The following is a 13708-nucleotide window of genomic DNA, read 5'->3' as shown; positions in this document are numbered from 1 at the left end:
AAGGTTTAAAATCTTCCATACAATGCATCTGATTATACCCCCTTGACCATAACTTATTCAGATGGCTACTCCAATTTGTAAGAGAGGCTAAGAAACAATCACAGCTAACTATTCTATTAAGTGAGTGAGATATTGAGGACTATTAGGTGTCAATGCCATAAATTCCAATAGAACTGTTATCAGTCACGTTACAATCAGTAACACAGAAACCACTCCACACATTTTTTTAAATGTTTTTATTGATAAGTTTTCCCATACATAGAGTCCATACATGGTGTACAATCACTGGCCCACAATATCATCACATAGTTGTGTATTCATCACCATGATCATTTTTAGAATATTTTCATTATGCCTCCAAAAAAAGAAAACTTATACATCCCATATCCCTTGCCCCTCCCTCTCATTGATCACTAATATTTTGATCTACCTAATTTATTTTGCCCCTTATCCCCTTGTTATTTATTTATTTTTTGTCCATGTTTTTTCTTACTCATCTGTCCATACCCTGGATAAAAGGAGCACTCCATGCATTTTTAAAAGAGAAAAGTTAATGAAGGGAATTGGCCACACAAGTGATGGAACAGCTGAATATCTTGGAAAATGAAACAACCCAGAGATCAGTAACAACAGAATGCTTCTACTTCCTTTAGGACTGGAGAGAAAAAGGAGAAGGCAAAACCTAGAAGTCAGGGCTACCTAACAAAGCATGGGACACAGTAGGCTACTTTGATGAGAGCTGGAAGTCAGGAAAAGACATAGCCACTGCCAAAGATGCCACCAGAAGTAACGTGATAGAGGAAGAAATATTCTGGCCTTTCCCTTCTTTGACCCTTCAGCCTCCTTCCAGCCCTTCACATTGGCTAACACCACCTGGAAGGTGGAGGGCAGGGGATGTCCCATGGAACAGTTTCCTCTAGTTGCACGGAAACAGAGGCAAAGAAGGGTAAAGAATGAACAAACAAGCAAGTGTCTGGAACAATACCCAAACCCACATAGTAGACCTGGATAGATGACTAATAATTGATACCTTTGGTAGATATTGTATGGAGATGAAGTTGAGATATTTGCAAATTTGCTTCCCAAATGCATTTACTGATTGCATAACCCTGTATGGAGAAGGTGAATGTTGTTAATAAAGCAATAGAAGCCAAGTAATGGACCAAACACTGGAATCAAAAGACCATGAAGACCTGAAAATCAAAACAAAAACATTTTTTCTAAGATTTTGTTGGGAATTTTCAGTAACACATTCTGTCTAAGAAATATTTCCCCTTTTATCAAACCAAACTTGATATGGCCATGAAGCATAAGCATAACAGAATGAAAAGGCAAAGGCAAACAAAATCAGATATATGTGTAGAATTGGATATCATCTACATATAGTGAGCATCTGTAGACCTGTAAATAGGTAACATCACAAAGGAGTTAGGAGAAAAGAACAGAACTCAGAGGGCCCCTGAAGGATCCTTTGAAGGATGGATATAGCCAGGGAAAGGTGCATTTTCTGGGTACCATGTCACAACAAGGAGTGGAGGAGGTCAGGATCTACTCAACTGTATCATCATCAGCCTAGAAATGTCATAGAGGATAAGCCTTGAAGATAGTGGTTGGGTTTGTAGCTCAGAAGGTCATTGACTGCTTAGGGAAGGCAATTTCCGTAGGGGGGGAGGGGAACCTAAATTGAAATAGGATGAGAACAGTCTTTTCCACATTTCTCCATTTGCTGGCTCAACAGAAGCAGTAAACAAACCCTATTCCCAGAACTATGCTGACAACATTGATGATGGTGGTACACAAATTAGGAGGTAAACAAAAAGCCATGTTAATTTCAAGCTCCATTAGAAACACAGGCAGGGAAAAAAAAAGTTTTCTGCCAAATGGAAAAGGTCAGAATTAGAAGGGAAAGAAACTTTTTTTTTGAGATCACAAGAAGGTATTGCCAACAGCAAAGACATGGGAGTATTCTGTTTCCTCTCTTTCTTTTGTTAACCATAAAATTCTAAAACAAACCATCTTGTTAATGTCTGCTTTAATCAGATAAAGGGGATGATGGAGTATAGACTGAATGTTCTTTCTCCTGGAAAAGGAAACCATATAGTGTTTGGGATATGACCACAGGATTCTGTCCCAGAGCTGTTTTCTATTTTATCTCTTGCATATAGTTTTCTTTAAGGATCCCCAATAATGTTTATGACCTTGGCATAATGCATAAGTATCATTCGTTTGAAGACTCCACAACATAACTTGTCCCTGACATGAAATTGGCATGGCATAGTCTTGTCCAAGAGACCTTGGGGCATCTTTAATCCCTTGCAAAATGGGTTGCATGTCCCAGATCAAGTCTAGGAAATCCACACATGTACTTCTCTTACTTGCCTATGCTAAGGGGGATGATAGTCAAATGAAAACGGATATCCCTCGTAAGATCTTTTTTTATGTCATGGCAGTGAGCACTCGGGGTCTTTGATGATGGATGAGCCTTCATTTGTAAATTTAAAGCCATATGTATTAACTTAGTTTCCTTCCAGGAATTTCGTATTAGTGAGTGTCACATATGTCTTTATAATGCTCCAACACCAGATGCCTAGTTGCACTTTGATTCAATATATGTAGGAAGAAAAGATATATGAGAATTTCACCATAACTTTTTGGCTGGGTAATAGGTCAGAGGTTCCATCCCACCTGTATGTAAGGGATTGCCTTGCTGAATTGTCAGACTTCTTTCTGGTTTTTATAATCCTATGATATCCTTTCCCCAGAAGTTTTTAATTTAAAGAATCAATCACTAAACACAATCAAATCCACCTTCCCTATCCCCAAGATTGAATAGGTAGTTTTAAACATATACATTTCGAGAGCAGCAGATTACCCTTTTGAGTATATAAATATAGTCTTTGCTAAATTACATTATTGAGTATATAAATATAGTCTTTGCTAAATTACATTATTGGTATTACAGTGGTGAATAAGAAATTGTAGGAACTCTTTTCTTGGAACCAGGAACATGGATTGTGGCCTAAATTTAAGTGTTGCTCATGGCACCCTGCTGGCTGCATTTAATTATATTCATTTTAGCCCTTTATTATCTATCATCTCTTACTGTTCTCCAAATGTTTCATGTATGCTAATCTCATCTTCAGCTCTGTTGTAAGCTCTTTGAAATCAGAAGTTATGTCCCACAGTGGGTATTCAATAAGTATATCACAAAAAAATTAATGAGAAAAGAAATAAATGAATGTGACTATAGACTCAAGATGCCACCAGCACATTATAAGATGAGACCTGAGAAATTCAAAAAGAGTTAACAGCTTAGGAGGTTCCCTGTTCTTCTCTGGAAGGCATCCAAGTTCTCCTCCTCTGGCTTTCATGAATAATATACAAGTTTAATTTTCCTTCCTCTGGTCCTTTGCCCTTTTTGTCCACCCCTGGAAAAAAAAAAGAAGCCTCAAACATGTGGTGCTAGAATATATCGTGACAAGTTTCACCATAGTCCAGTTTTTTTCTATTTCTATGCTTATTCTTGGCCTGAGCCTGAACTTTTAAAATTTTCTCAGTTTCCTCCATGTGTTACCTTTGCCTTCTTTGTGAACAGTTTATTAAGATAACATGTTTTAAATGAGATGTTCCTAAGATGCAGGCCAAAGATTCTACCTGTAGAAAATTTCTCGAGGGGTAAGATAAGGAACTAATGACAGTGGTTATGTCTGGGAAGTGTGGAAACGAAGAGTTTACTTTTTACTCTGTATCCATCTGTATGGACCATTTTTGTTCACAAACCTGTATTTTAAAATTTAAAAACTGGTTAAAAATAAAATACCTATGTTCATGAGATATGTCATTCTAGCCCAGCATAAAAATAATTAGCAAAACGGTAATGCAGTTTATTTATGCAGAACAATCTCACTGTTGTATGGTACAACACTTATTGAGTCCAGTACTTTCACTTTTGAAGCATCTCATAGATGTCCATGATTAAATATCTGCAGTCCTTCCACACTGGGATCCATTTATGGGGATAGGATGGATAAGCTGCTCTTAGGTTTAGCACCTGCCCCTACCCTCACCCCCACCAACTGAGCTTTATAAATACAGAAGTTGTTTGATTTAATGGGCCAAGAAAACCTCACCCATCATGACAGCTTTTCACGTTTTTGTTTTGCATGTTCCCGGTTGCTGCTGCCCACAGCTGAAACACATTTCAGACATTTGGGCTCCTCCACATTGCTCACAGCTTGCTGATCACCCCATCAAGGGGATTTTCACGCTTCACATGCCCGTCGTTTTCTTCCCCTTTAAGGTGGTTGTTTCTTTTTCGTCCCTGGGTTTTAGTCACAGGTCATTGTCTGTTTTGTTCTGCTTCTGATTTGTTATTATCCTTTCTTCTTTGACGTGTTTGAGTTTCTGTAAATGGTCCAACCATTGTTAGACACCCTTAAACCTTTAACCTTTGATTAAGTAAATAAATGCTTACAGGTGCCTAAAATTGTTTGACTCCGTAAATGAATGCTCAAAATTGCATGCAGTTCATATAAATATCTTAATGCATTGTATTAAGTTCAAAATAGATGCAAAGGTGGTTAGTCTGCACACTGTAGAAACTCTAAGTTTAATTCCTGGTGTATAAGCTCTCAAAGGCAAATACAATTTTATGCACATACATCACCTGTCTGTAATTTGTCATTGTCAACATTTAAAAACTTAACAGAAGATGTGTGAAGTGACCGGCTCCATAATTATCTGTGCTGTGTTCCTGGAACGTTAGTGTGTCTGAATCACCTGGAGGACTTGTTGAGACACTGACTGCTGAGCACCAGCCACAGACTTTCTGATTCAGTGGGTCTGCGGTAGAGCCGGTGAATTTTCATTGCTAACAAGATCTCCAGCGATGCTGATGCTGCTGATTTAGGACCACACATTGAGAACCACTGCTATCCTGTTTCGCTTCCTGAGTGCATGGAAGGCTGCACTCGCCAGCCTCACTGGTAGTTCGGTTGAATGACTGGGCTTTGGTCAGTGGAATGTGCACATCACTTTCTAGCTCGGCCATAAGATTCCCTGCAGGATCCTCCACTCTCTCCCCTTTCCTGGGCAACTCTGGAGGCTCCCATGTTGACAATGGCAGCATCCCAAGATGGAAGGTGCCTGAATCTGGGAGTCCAGGCAATGAGGGGGAGCTGCTGTACTTACAAACTATTATATGAGAGAGAAATAAATCTTTATTATATCAAGGTACTGGGGTTTGGGGACAGAATTGCCCTATCTTCCCTAATACACAAGACTCAAGATGAACCATGCCTCACTTTGAGGAAACTTTTCCTAATTGCATGAATATGAGAGGAATTAAATCAATCTACCATCTACCCCCCAACTAAAAAAAATCTATTTAAATTGGCTCGTATTGGCTTGTATGTACTCAGCCTAGAGCCACATGTTTAGAGGCCACAAAGAAATTTTTGCGAATCCTTCAAAACATCTCTTAAATTCATTGTTAGAACATTTTTATTTTCATTTGAGGTTTTCCAACTTCATTTGAAGTTTTCCCAGTCCCTACTCTTTGGACTCCTTTATGCTCAAATTACTCTATCCATGCATCTTTTGTCTCATGTCATGTCATCTGAGACCAAGGCCCTTATCCCACAGCTCTGCCTCTCTTCCCCCTACCTTGTTCTGAAAATGAGGCCATCCCCACATTTCTGACCCATCATGATTGGAGCAGAATTTCCTCTTAGGTCTCTGACCATGTACAGAGTAAGGGTAGTGGGCCTGGTGTGACCCACACCTCTCATTAGGTCACATGAGGAGGAGAGCAGATGGCATGGTGGGCACTACCTGGGCCTTAACCCTACAGCTGACACTACATTCTTGCTGACTCTGTGGCTCACTCCCTTTCTCTGGACCCCACCTAGATGTCCACAGGCCCCTTCCCTACCTCTCACTTTCCCACCTCCCACCTCCCACCCTCCACCTCCCAGCTTCCACCAGCCTTTCTGAATTCAACCACTTGCCTAGCTGGGCACTTGGCATCCACCTGGCTCTGACACCCCATTTATTGTCAGATCTCTCCAGATCTCCTCCCACATCATACCAAATGAGTAAAATAGACTCTGGTCAAACCCTCTCCCTTCTGTACGCAGATGCTGTTTCATTGTCTCTATTCATGTCCCACACACACACATAGTTGAACAAATGGCAATGATTTTTCCCAAATATACCTTATTGAAACATGCTCTTACGGCAGCCTCTTCCTCACTTAATGCCCCACTACCTTATGTGAAATTGAAGCCCAAAGATTACATTAAATAGAAGTTTCATTTAAAGCAGCATTCTATTTTCTGAATATGACATATATTCAGTATACTTCATAGCAAGTATATGTTCATCAAAGAGAATTTTGAAATGGAGGAAGAGTACACAAAGAAAAAAAGTCACCTTTAATACCAGCTCCTATCCAAAGATAATCTCTCAACATTTTATTATATTTTTATATAATAAATAGTTATTTATTACTGTGCCATTTAAATATATCTGGCTGCCTGCTATTTGCATGTTTAGACCATCATTTACTCAAACAATTCAGACAAATGTTGCTTCCACTTTTCTTATAATTTTAAACAATTGATTGAACATCCCTGTACCTAAATATCTGTACACATGCCTGATAGAACTTCTAGGATAGATTCATGGCAAGTGAATTCCTTGGTAAAAGTGTATGAACAATTGAGATAAAAATTACAAGACAGAGAAAAAATGGTTAAAAATGGTTACATGTAAAAAGCACTTCACTGGAATGGGCAGAAATGGGGCAAAGAAATGCCGTTTCCTTTTATAAAACAATGCATTTGACTTTTTCTATTGACCATATTAATATATCATTAAGATTGAGAATAAATATTACATTGTAAACAGTATTTGAATTTTTCCCAAAGCACAAGTATGCACTTATAAAAGTATATGAACATTTTAAAGAGTATATATTATATACCTATATGAACAAACTGCCTCTCTGAAAATTTAAAACAATTTAACCCCCCTCCAAAGAGTGTATTAGCTCTCTGTAACAGCTTCACCACAAACCAGATACTTCTTTTTTCTTTTTCAGTCTTTTCTAATTAGGTACAAAATGGCATGCAATCATTCACTCCACTGATGTTTGCTGAGCACTTACGATGCGATTTTTGCACTTTGCTGGGTGCTGGAGAGAGGACTGTAACAGAAGCAGCCCATGCCCTCAGAGAATTTACAGTCTAATGGAATGACATTGAGCAAATAATCCAAACTAAATATGGAGTTACAAATTGTGAAAAGTACTGGCATACAATAGAGGGACCCTATCTGTTCCACGTACTCCCAAAAGGTTTCCTTTTCTGAATGTTTAGGCTGTCTTGTGAAGGCAGAAAGAACATTTTGATTAGGAATTTGAAGACAGAAAATCAGGGCACAGTGCATTGAAGGAACTGAAAAGAAATGAGTATGGGGAAGCACAGAGAAGGAGAGAAAGAACCATGAGAAATGAAACTGGAGAGAAGATCCATGGGGTGCGAGGAGGGGAGTAGATACCAGGTCCCAGGGGCTTAGTTACAGCTCCAGGATTTTAGTGACAATCACCTGATAGGTTATTGTGAGAGGTAAACATACAAATATGAGTAAGACCCAGGTAAACATATGGCTCATAGGGGGTGCTTGGTTATGGTCATTTCCTTTTACCCTGCCTTGCCCTCAATTACCTCTATTTTGAGCTGATTGAGAGACAAAACTCTGTCTTATATTTCAATGGATGCCCTAAGTGCCCATCCCAGCTTGAACTGCTTATTAAGTGCTTAATAAATGACAACTGGGCTTGCCACTGTGCTTACTAGGCATTCTTCTATGAACAGGGATTTGTATATATTTTCTCTCCTAGTGAATTAAAGGTTTTTATTTAATAAAAGTTGCTGTGGATATACAAAACTAAATTGATACTTTCATATGTAGAACTGGACCTGTTTAATATCCATTGATATCCAGGGGTTATAATGTGCAGTTTGGACAGTTTAATTTTCTAATAGTAAGTGGAATATTGGTTACTTCAGAGCTTCAAAGCAACACTAAGATTTAGAAGGATGAAAGCTATCCATATTGGATTGCACCATGTATTTGCATTACAGCATTTTTGTGATAGCTATTAGAAAAGTGTATAAATACTGTAATTAAATGAGTACATAAAATTAAAAATATCCTTTGACCAATAATTTGTTGCTCAAACAATAAAACAGTAATTTAGAGCTCTGACCTTATAATTCAGCCGATTAGAGGAATCCAATTCTCTTTGTATTTCATGTTGTGTTGTACCGAATTGATGGTGAATTCTGAGTGAATCAATATGCCAAAAATTGACCTAGATGAGTTCCATTCCTTTTGTGTCTAGTTGACTTGTATATCCTGTTTTCACAATTTTCAAGTAAAAATGTTAGTGTTTTTCTTTCTAAATGCCAGCATTACAAACTAAAGCTTGAGTTCTTCCTCTTTCTCACATAATCACATAATAAAGTTCTTGCCCTCCTAGCTTTGCTGGCAATTCTGTTAATGATACACAAAACAAAATAGAACACATCCCAGTCTTTCTTAACTAGATGAGCCTTATCAGTTGCAAAAACTCCTTTTTATGAGATTCGTGTACCAGGAAGGCAGCCACATGCCTAGGGAGCAAATAGCAGGAGAAAGAAGGCATACATCATCACCTTTTGTAGCCTATATGATTCTTTTTTTATTTTCTGATCATTGACGATAGATACAAAATAGTGTTTACACTCTACCTATAACCCACAAGGAGATTTTTGTCCTTTTCATCCTGCTTTTAGTAAGAAGTTAAGTCCCTGTTTATCACAGCCCTCAGTCCTTCTTACAAATATGGTTTTGTATACTAGCCTATTCATAGATAATGTATGTCGCATTGGAAAAAACCTTTCGGGAACGGGCCCTCCTGACATGTACCTACTGGAACTTTCGGAAAGCTTCAGGACGATAGAGCACGCCCAGCTCTACGAATGAAGAAAGCTGCAAAGCTCTTCCTCCACTGGTGAAACAATTACTTTTATGTTCAGTTGCTGAAGATGGTGTGTGCCTAAGCTATAATGTTTGTTAAACCGCTGTCGGTCTTTTCAACCTGCTCAGCTGGAGGGGGGAGCGTCAGAAGCTACCCTCGGGCTCCACAGCTTTTTGAGTAGGAATGAAAAGATTTGTACTCCACAAACAAGAAAGTTGTATTCCAGGCTGTCAGTCTGGGAGGACAAGCCTTTCTCTCCAGTGTCCCATGGCAGACTCTATGTCCCTGAAAGTCAGCTAATTGCTGAGCCAGCATTTTCTACACCTAATCTAACAGTCAAAACTGTCTGACATGAAAACAGGCTGCCCTCTGATTGGGGTAAAAAAAAAACAAAGATACACCAAATCTGGGGACAGTTCTGTTAAATGGAGTAGGTTGTATTGAACTTTACTTTGGTGTGGGCTTATCAGCTCTGAGATGTGTCTCCAGTGCCTATGCAACCAAGTGTGAGAATGGTCAGATGGAGCTTGCTCGGCTCTGCAGACCTGGTGCGGGAACCTCCTTGCTCCTTCACCTTTCCTTGCCAACGCTCAGCCACCTGTGAGAACCCTGGTTTGCTGAGAGGATGGTAGTGCCTGGAGGAATGGGATTTGAGACCCATGGATAGCGAAATATCACATTATGACTGCACATTGGTAGTATAACCTGCAGCGCATTTCACATCTTCTGCTGGCTTCCAGCCACACACATCTGGCTCCAGTTTTCACCAGTGTTTGCAGAAGAAAAAAAAGGCAAACTAGCTATGGTAATCGTAAAGGTGTAATATCCTAAATTTGTAACTTCCTAAAAAAACTGCTCTGTTGAGAAAACCCATGTGTTTCAAAGCCAAATATTAATTGACCTGGATATTCACTGCTGTAAATAGTATGCATTTTCTTTTCACGTGCAAATATGGATTAAATACCTGGTCTATCTCACCACTGAGGTAAGCAAAACATTTTCCTGGCCCACAAGAAGCAAACAGGCACGTAGAGTCCTTTCAGTTACTAGAAACCGTCTAAGTTAATTGTACAGACATCCTTAGCCTTACCTTGTCCAAATATCTTACAGCTCTGAATTTCAGGCTCTCGTCTTGAAAATGAGGGGAGTGAGCCTGCATAATCTTTATGCAGGTAACTGAAAACATTCACCCGGGCTCTGCCAGTTAGCACTTGTGGCCCTGGAGAAGATATTGAGGCTCAGTATCTCTGAGCCTCAGATGCTCCCTAAGTAAAATGAAATATTATCCAATTTTCAGGGTTATTTATTTCATAGAACGGGGATTAAAGTCTGGCTTAGTTGAATGGCAGTGCCCAGTAGAGGTAACTATATTTGGGTGCTGTTTTCTTCTATGATTCTTTGAGTACTGCTTTTGAGCCAAGGATTCCAGAATGTGTTTTGTTAGATTTACCAAAATCCTCTGATTTTGGCATGTTCCAGCGAATAGAAAGTCATAGAATTCAGCTTCTCAAATGTCACCATGTAGCACTTTTCTTCTTTTATAGACCATGTACAGGAGCACAAACGAAAGAGCCTGCATATTCATTCCTGTACAGCCAGGAAGGGGCATGCTTAGGAGGCTTGCTATGTGCCTAAGAACTTGTCACAGAGTCAGCTGCTCTCTTTAGACCTGATGCCACCTTTTGAAGGTGCCCTAAGCAGTTTCAAAGAAAAACACATGTCAATGCATACAGATCTTTTAGGTTCCGCTAACTTTTTCATCCTGTGTTACAAAAATGACAAGGATTTTTCCGGGAACCCAATGATAATAATAGATGATACTAGGAAAACTTCAGGAAGTTAGTAAATATTTCCTTTCAGAGCTGGGGACCCACAGAAATCAGGCCCTGAAACCTCAGGCAGACTCTGGAAACTGGGCTGCTGTGGTTTTATTTTAAAAACCAAAGAATAATTAGATCATAAGGGAAATTCTGTTTTCCATTCCCCAGGGACTGTGATTTGTAAGTGATTTTCCATGTCATTCTTCTTTCCACTTCCTGTTCTTCCGCCACTGCCCCACCCACCACCCCCTGACTTCCCACCCGCCCACCTCCCACCTACCCAACCCCACTGCACCCCCCACCCCCCTGACTTCCCACCTACCACCCGCCCACCTCCCACCTACCCAACCCCACTGCACCCCCCACCCCCCTGACTTCCCACCCACCACCCGCCCACCTCCCACCTACCCAACCCCACTGCACCCACCACCCCCTGACTTCCCACCCGCCCACCTCCCACCTACCCAACCCCACTGCCCCACCCACCCCCTGACTTCCCACCCGCCCACCTCCCACCTACCCAACCCCACTGCCCCACCCACCCCCTGACTTCCCACCCGCCCACCTCCCACCTACCCAACCCCACTGCACCCCCCACCCCCCTGACTTCCCACCCACCACCCGCCCACCTCCCACCTACCCAACCCCACTGCCCCACCCACCCCCTGACTTCCCACCCGCCCACCTCCCACCTACCCAACCCCACTGCACCCCCCACCCCCCTGACTTCCCACCCACCACCCGCCCACCTCCCACCTACCCAACCCCATTCCTCCCCCACTTCTCTGAGAACAAATGGAATGGAATACCCCAGTGCCTTGGGCTGTGCTGTCAGACCCAACGTTTTCGTTTCAGTCTTTAGATCTTGGCTCTCCCGCAAGCCTAGATGGGGACTCTTTTTCTTTTCTCTGCATCTAGATAACCAAAGTCACTGACTTTGGATTCTTTTCTGCACTTTGTTATTCTTACAGAAAAAAAAGAAAAGTTGGATGTCCGTAGATAAAGTGAAGCACTTTATTTGCTAGTGTCCCTATCTCAGATAAGGAAACACTGTCACAAATAGGAAAGACTTACAAGATTTTCGCTGTACTGAGAACTGTGCACAATTAAATTAAAATATAAATGTGAGCCAGCATTTCAGCTAAGCTACTTATTAAAATAATTAGTCCAATGAAGCGATGAGTGGATAAGCCAAGGGAATTGTAAGATTTGGTTAAAATGCTCTCTCTGCAAGTATATACAGAATTGAATGGGAAGGGAGTCATGAAGCCACGGGTTCAGTAAATATAAACAATTCTTTGCTGCAACTAGAAAGACACTGGAAAAGGACTAAACATTTTTTTTGTATTTCCATATTTGTGGCAATAGAAATCCTGAGCCAGAAAGGATTTTTGTGAACCTATTCTTAAACTGGCCACCCTGAAGTTCCCATTTAAAACTTCTTTTCCCTGAGTTTTACTTTTTGAAAGATTCTCTTTACAATTTGCATTTATTAAGTGGTGATTAACTTGATTTCCCACTAAGTAAAAACATTATCCTCCAATTAGAGTATTGGATTAGCATGAAATAACTAGTGTAACTTCGTTGAGTTGATTATAATTTAAACAAAAAGCAAATAAATGCAACATGTTGATTAACCTGTGTGATCTTATTATGGATAAATGTACAACCTGTTAGGTTTTTTTCTGAGAAGCACAAATGGTGCAAGGAGAGCCACTACTACCTTTGAATGCTACCGCTTGGGGACCACTATCTATTCCAGCCCCTTTATTGCAGGGGGTATTTAGTAGCTCAGCCCTAGACAGCACAAGCTGGTACAAGACCAAGGCTAGCATGCAGTTCTCAATTTCTAGTCTAACACTCCCTTTGCTGAACCACACTGCCACTTTATAAACTTGTGGGGCACTAAATTCAAGACTATGAAAGTAAGACTGTATTTGGAAGACTGTAGAAATTACACTTTAATAACCCACCCTTTTCTCTGGATTTCTCATTAAATTTTCTTAATATCAAATTGGTCATTTACTATTATTGGTCTCATGGGCCATGCTGTTATTTAAGGGCCATCATTTCTAGTTAGTTGTTCCTTTGTGGGAGCTCACAAGTCATCCAGCCTTCCTTATTTGAGTCCTTTAATGGGAGCAATGCCCGCCACCCCTGCCCCGCTGAATTCCTCTTATTGGTCGTATAAATGGATAAGACCTGAAGCAACTCAGAAGACACCTCTGTTAAGTGAACAATTTTGTAAGGCTGCTGCTTTCTGATTACATCTACATTTAGAATCCAATTCTATATTCTCTGTATCTCAAAGTAAACTGGCAAGTAACTCCTACATGCCATTTGGGGACTTTGTAAATAGTATTTGAAAATTAGTTAAGTCCACATTCTGTTAGGAACTGTGTCCTTTGAGAACTTTAGAAACAGTGAAGTTGGCATCAGAAACTTGATAACACACAAAAACTCCCACAAATTAGAATCTGCAATAGCAGCCTAAAAAGGGTCCTGGCAGCCCCTGGTTCTTGTTAGCATTCCTGTAAGCTAAGAGCCAGCAGGTCTTGGACTGGACCTTCCCACCCAGCAGCATCCTATTTTTAGACCACCTGAGCTTGCAGTGAATACCTGGGAGGTTGCTCCTGTTTATCAAAGCTGCTGGAGAACCTAGGCTTGCTGAAGGATGCTCAGGCCCCTCCTGTCATTCAAATTGCCTTCGGAAAACAGAACGTTCAACTGTGCCACGCTGAGCTGCTGCTGCCAAGGAACCTCTGTCCTGAAGTGGCTTCAGGGGGTTGCTAGCATGATCTTGCAGAAGTCTCTCTTTCAACCTATCGATTAGGAAAAGAGGAGAGACAGATGTGATCTGTTA

General features: G+C 40.6%; 1 protein-coding gene across 1 annotated transcript in view; it reads left to right on the top strand.

The window, feature by feature from the left end:
• SAMD12 (sterile alpha motif domain containing 12) overlaps positions 1-13708 on the top strand; it is a 433476-nt gene that overhangs the window by 318827 nt on the left and 100941 nt on the right. The gene's annotated exons all lie outside the window — the stretch shown is intronic.

Source organism: Tamandua tetradactyla, chromosome 6 (genome assembly GCF_023851605.1).
Source record: "Tamandua tetradactyla isolate mTamTet1 chromosome 6, mTamTet1.pri, whole genome shotgun sequence".
NCBI classification, from domain to species: Eukaryota; Metazoa; Chordata; class Mammalia; order Pilosa; family Myrmecophagidae; genus Tamandua; species Tamandua tetradactyla.
This window is presented reverse-complemented; position numbering and strand designations above follow the sequence as displayed.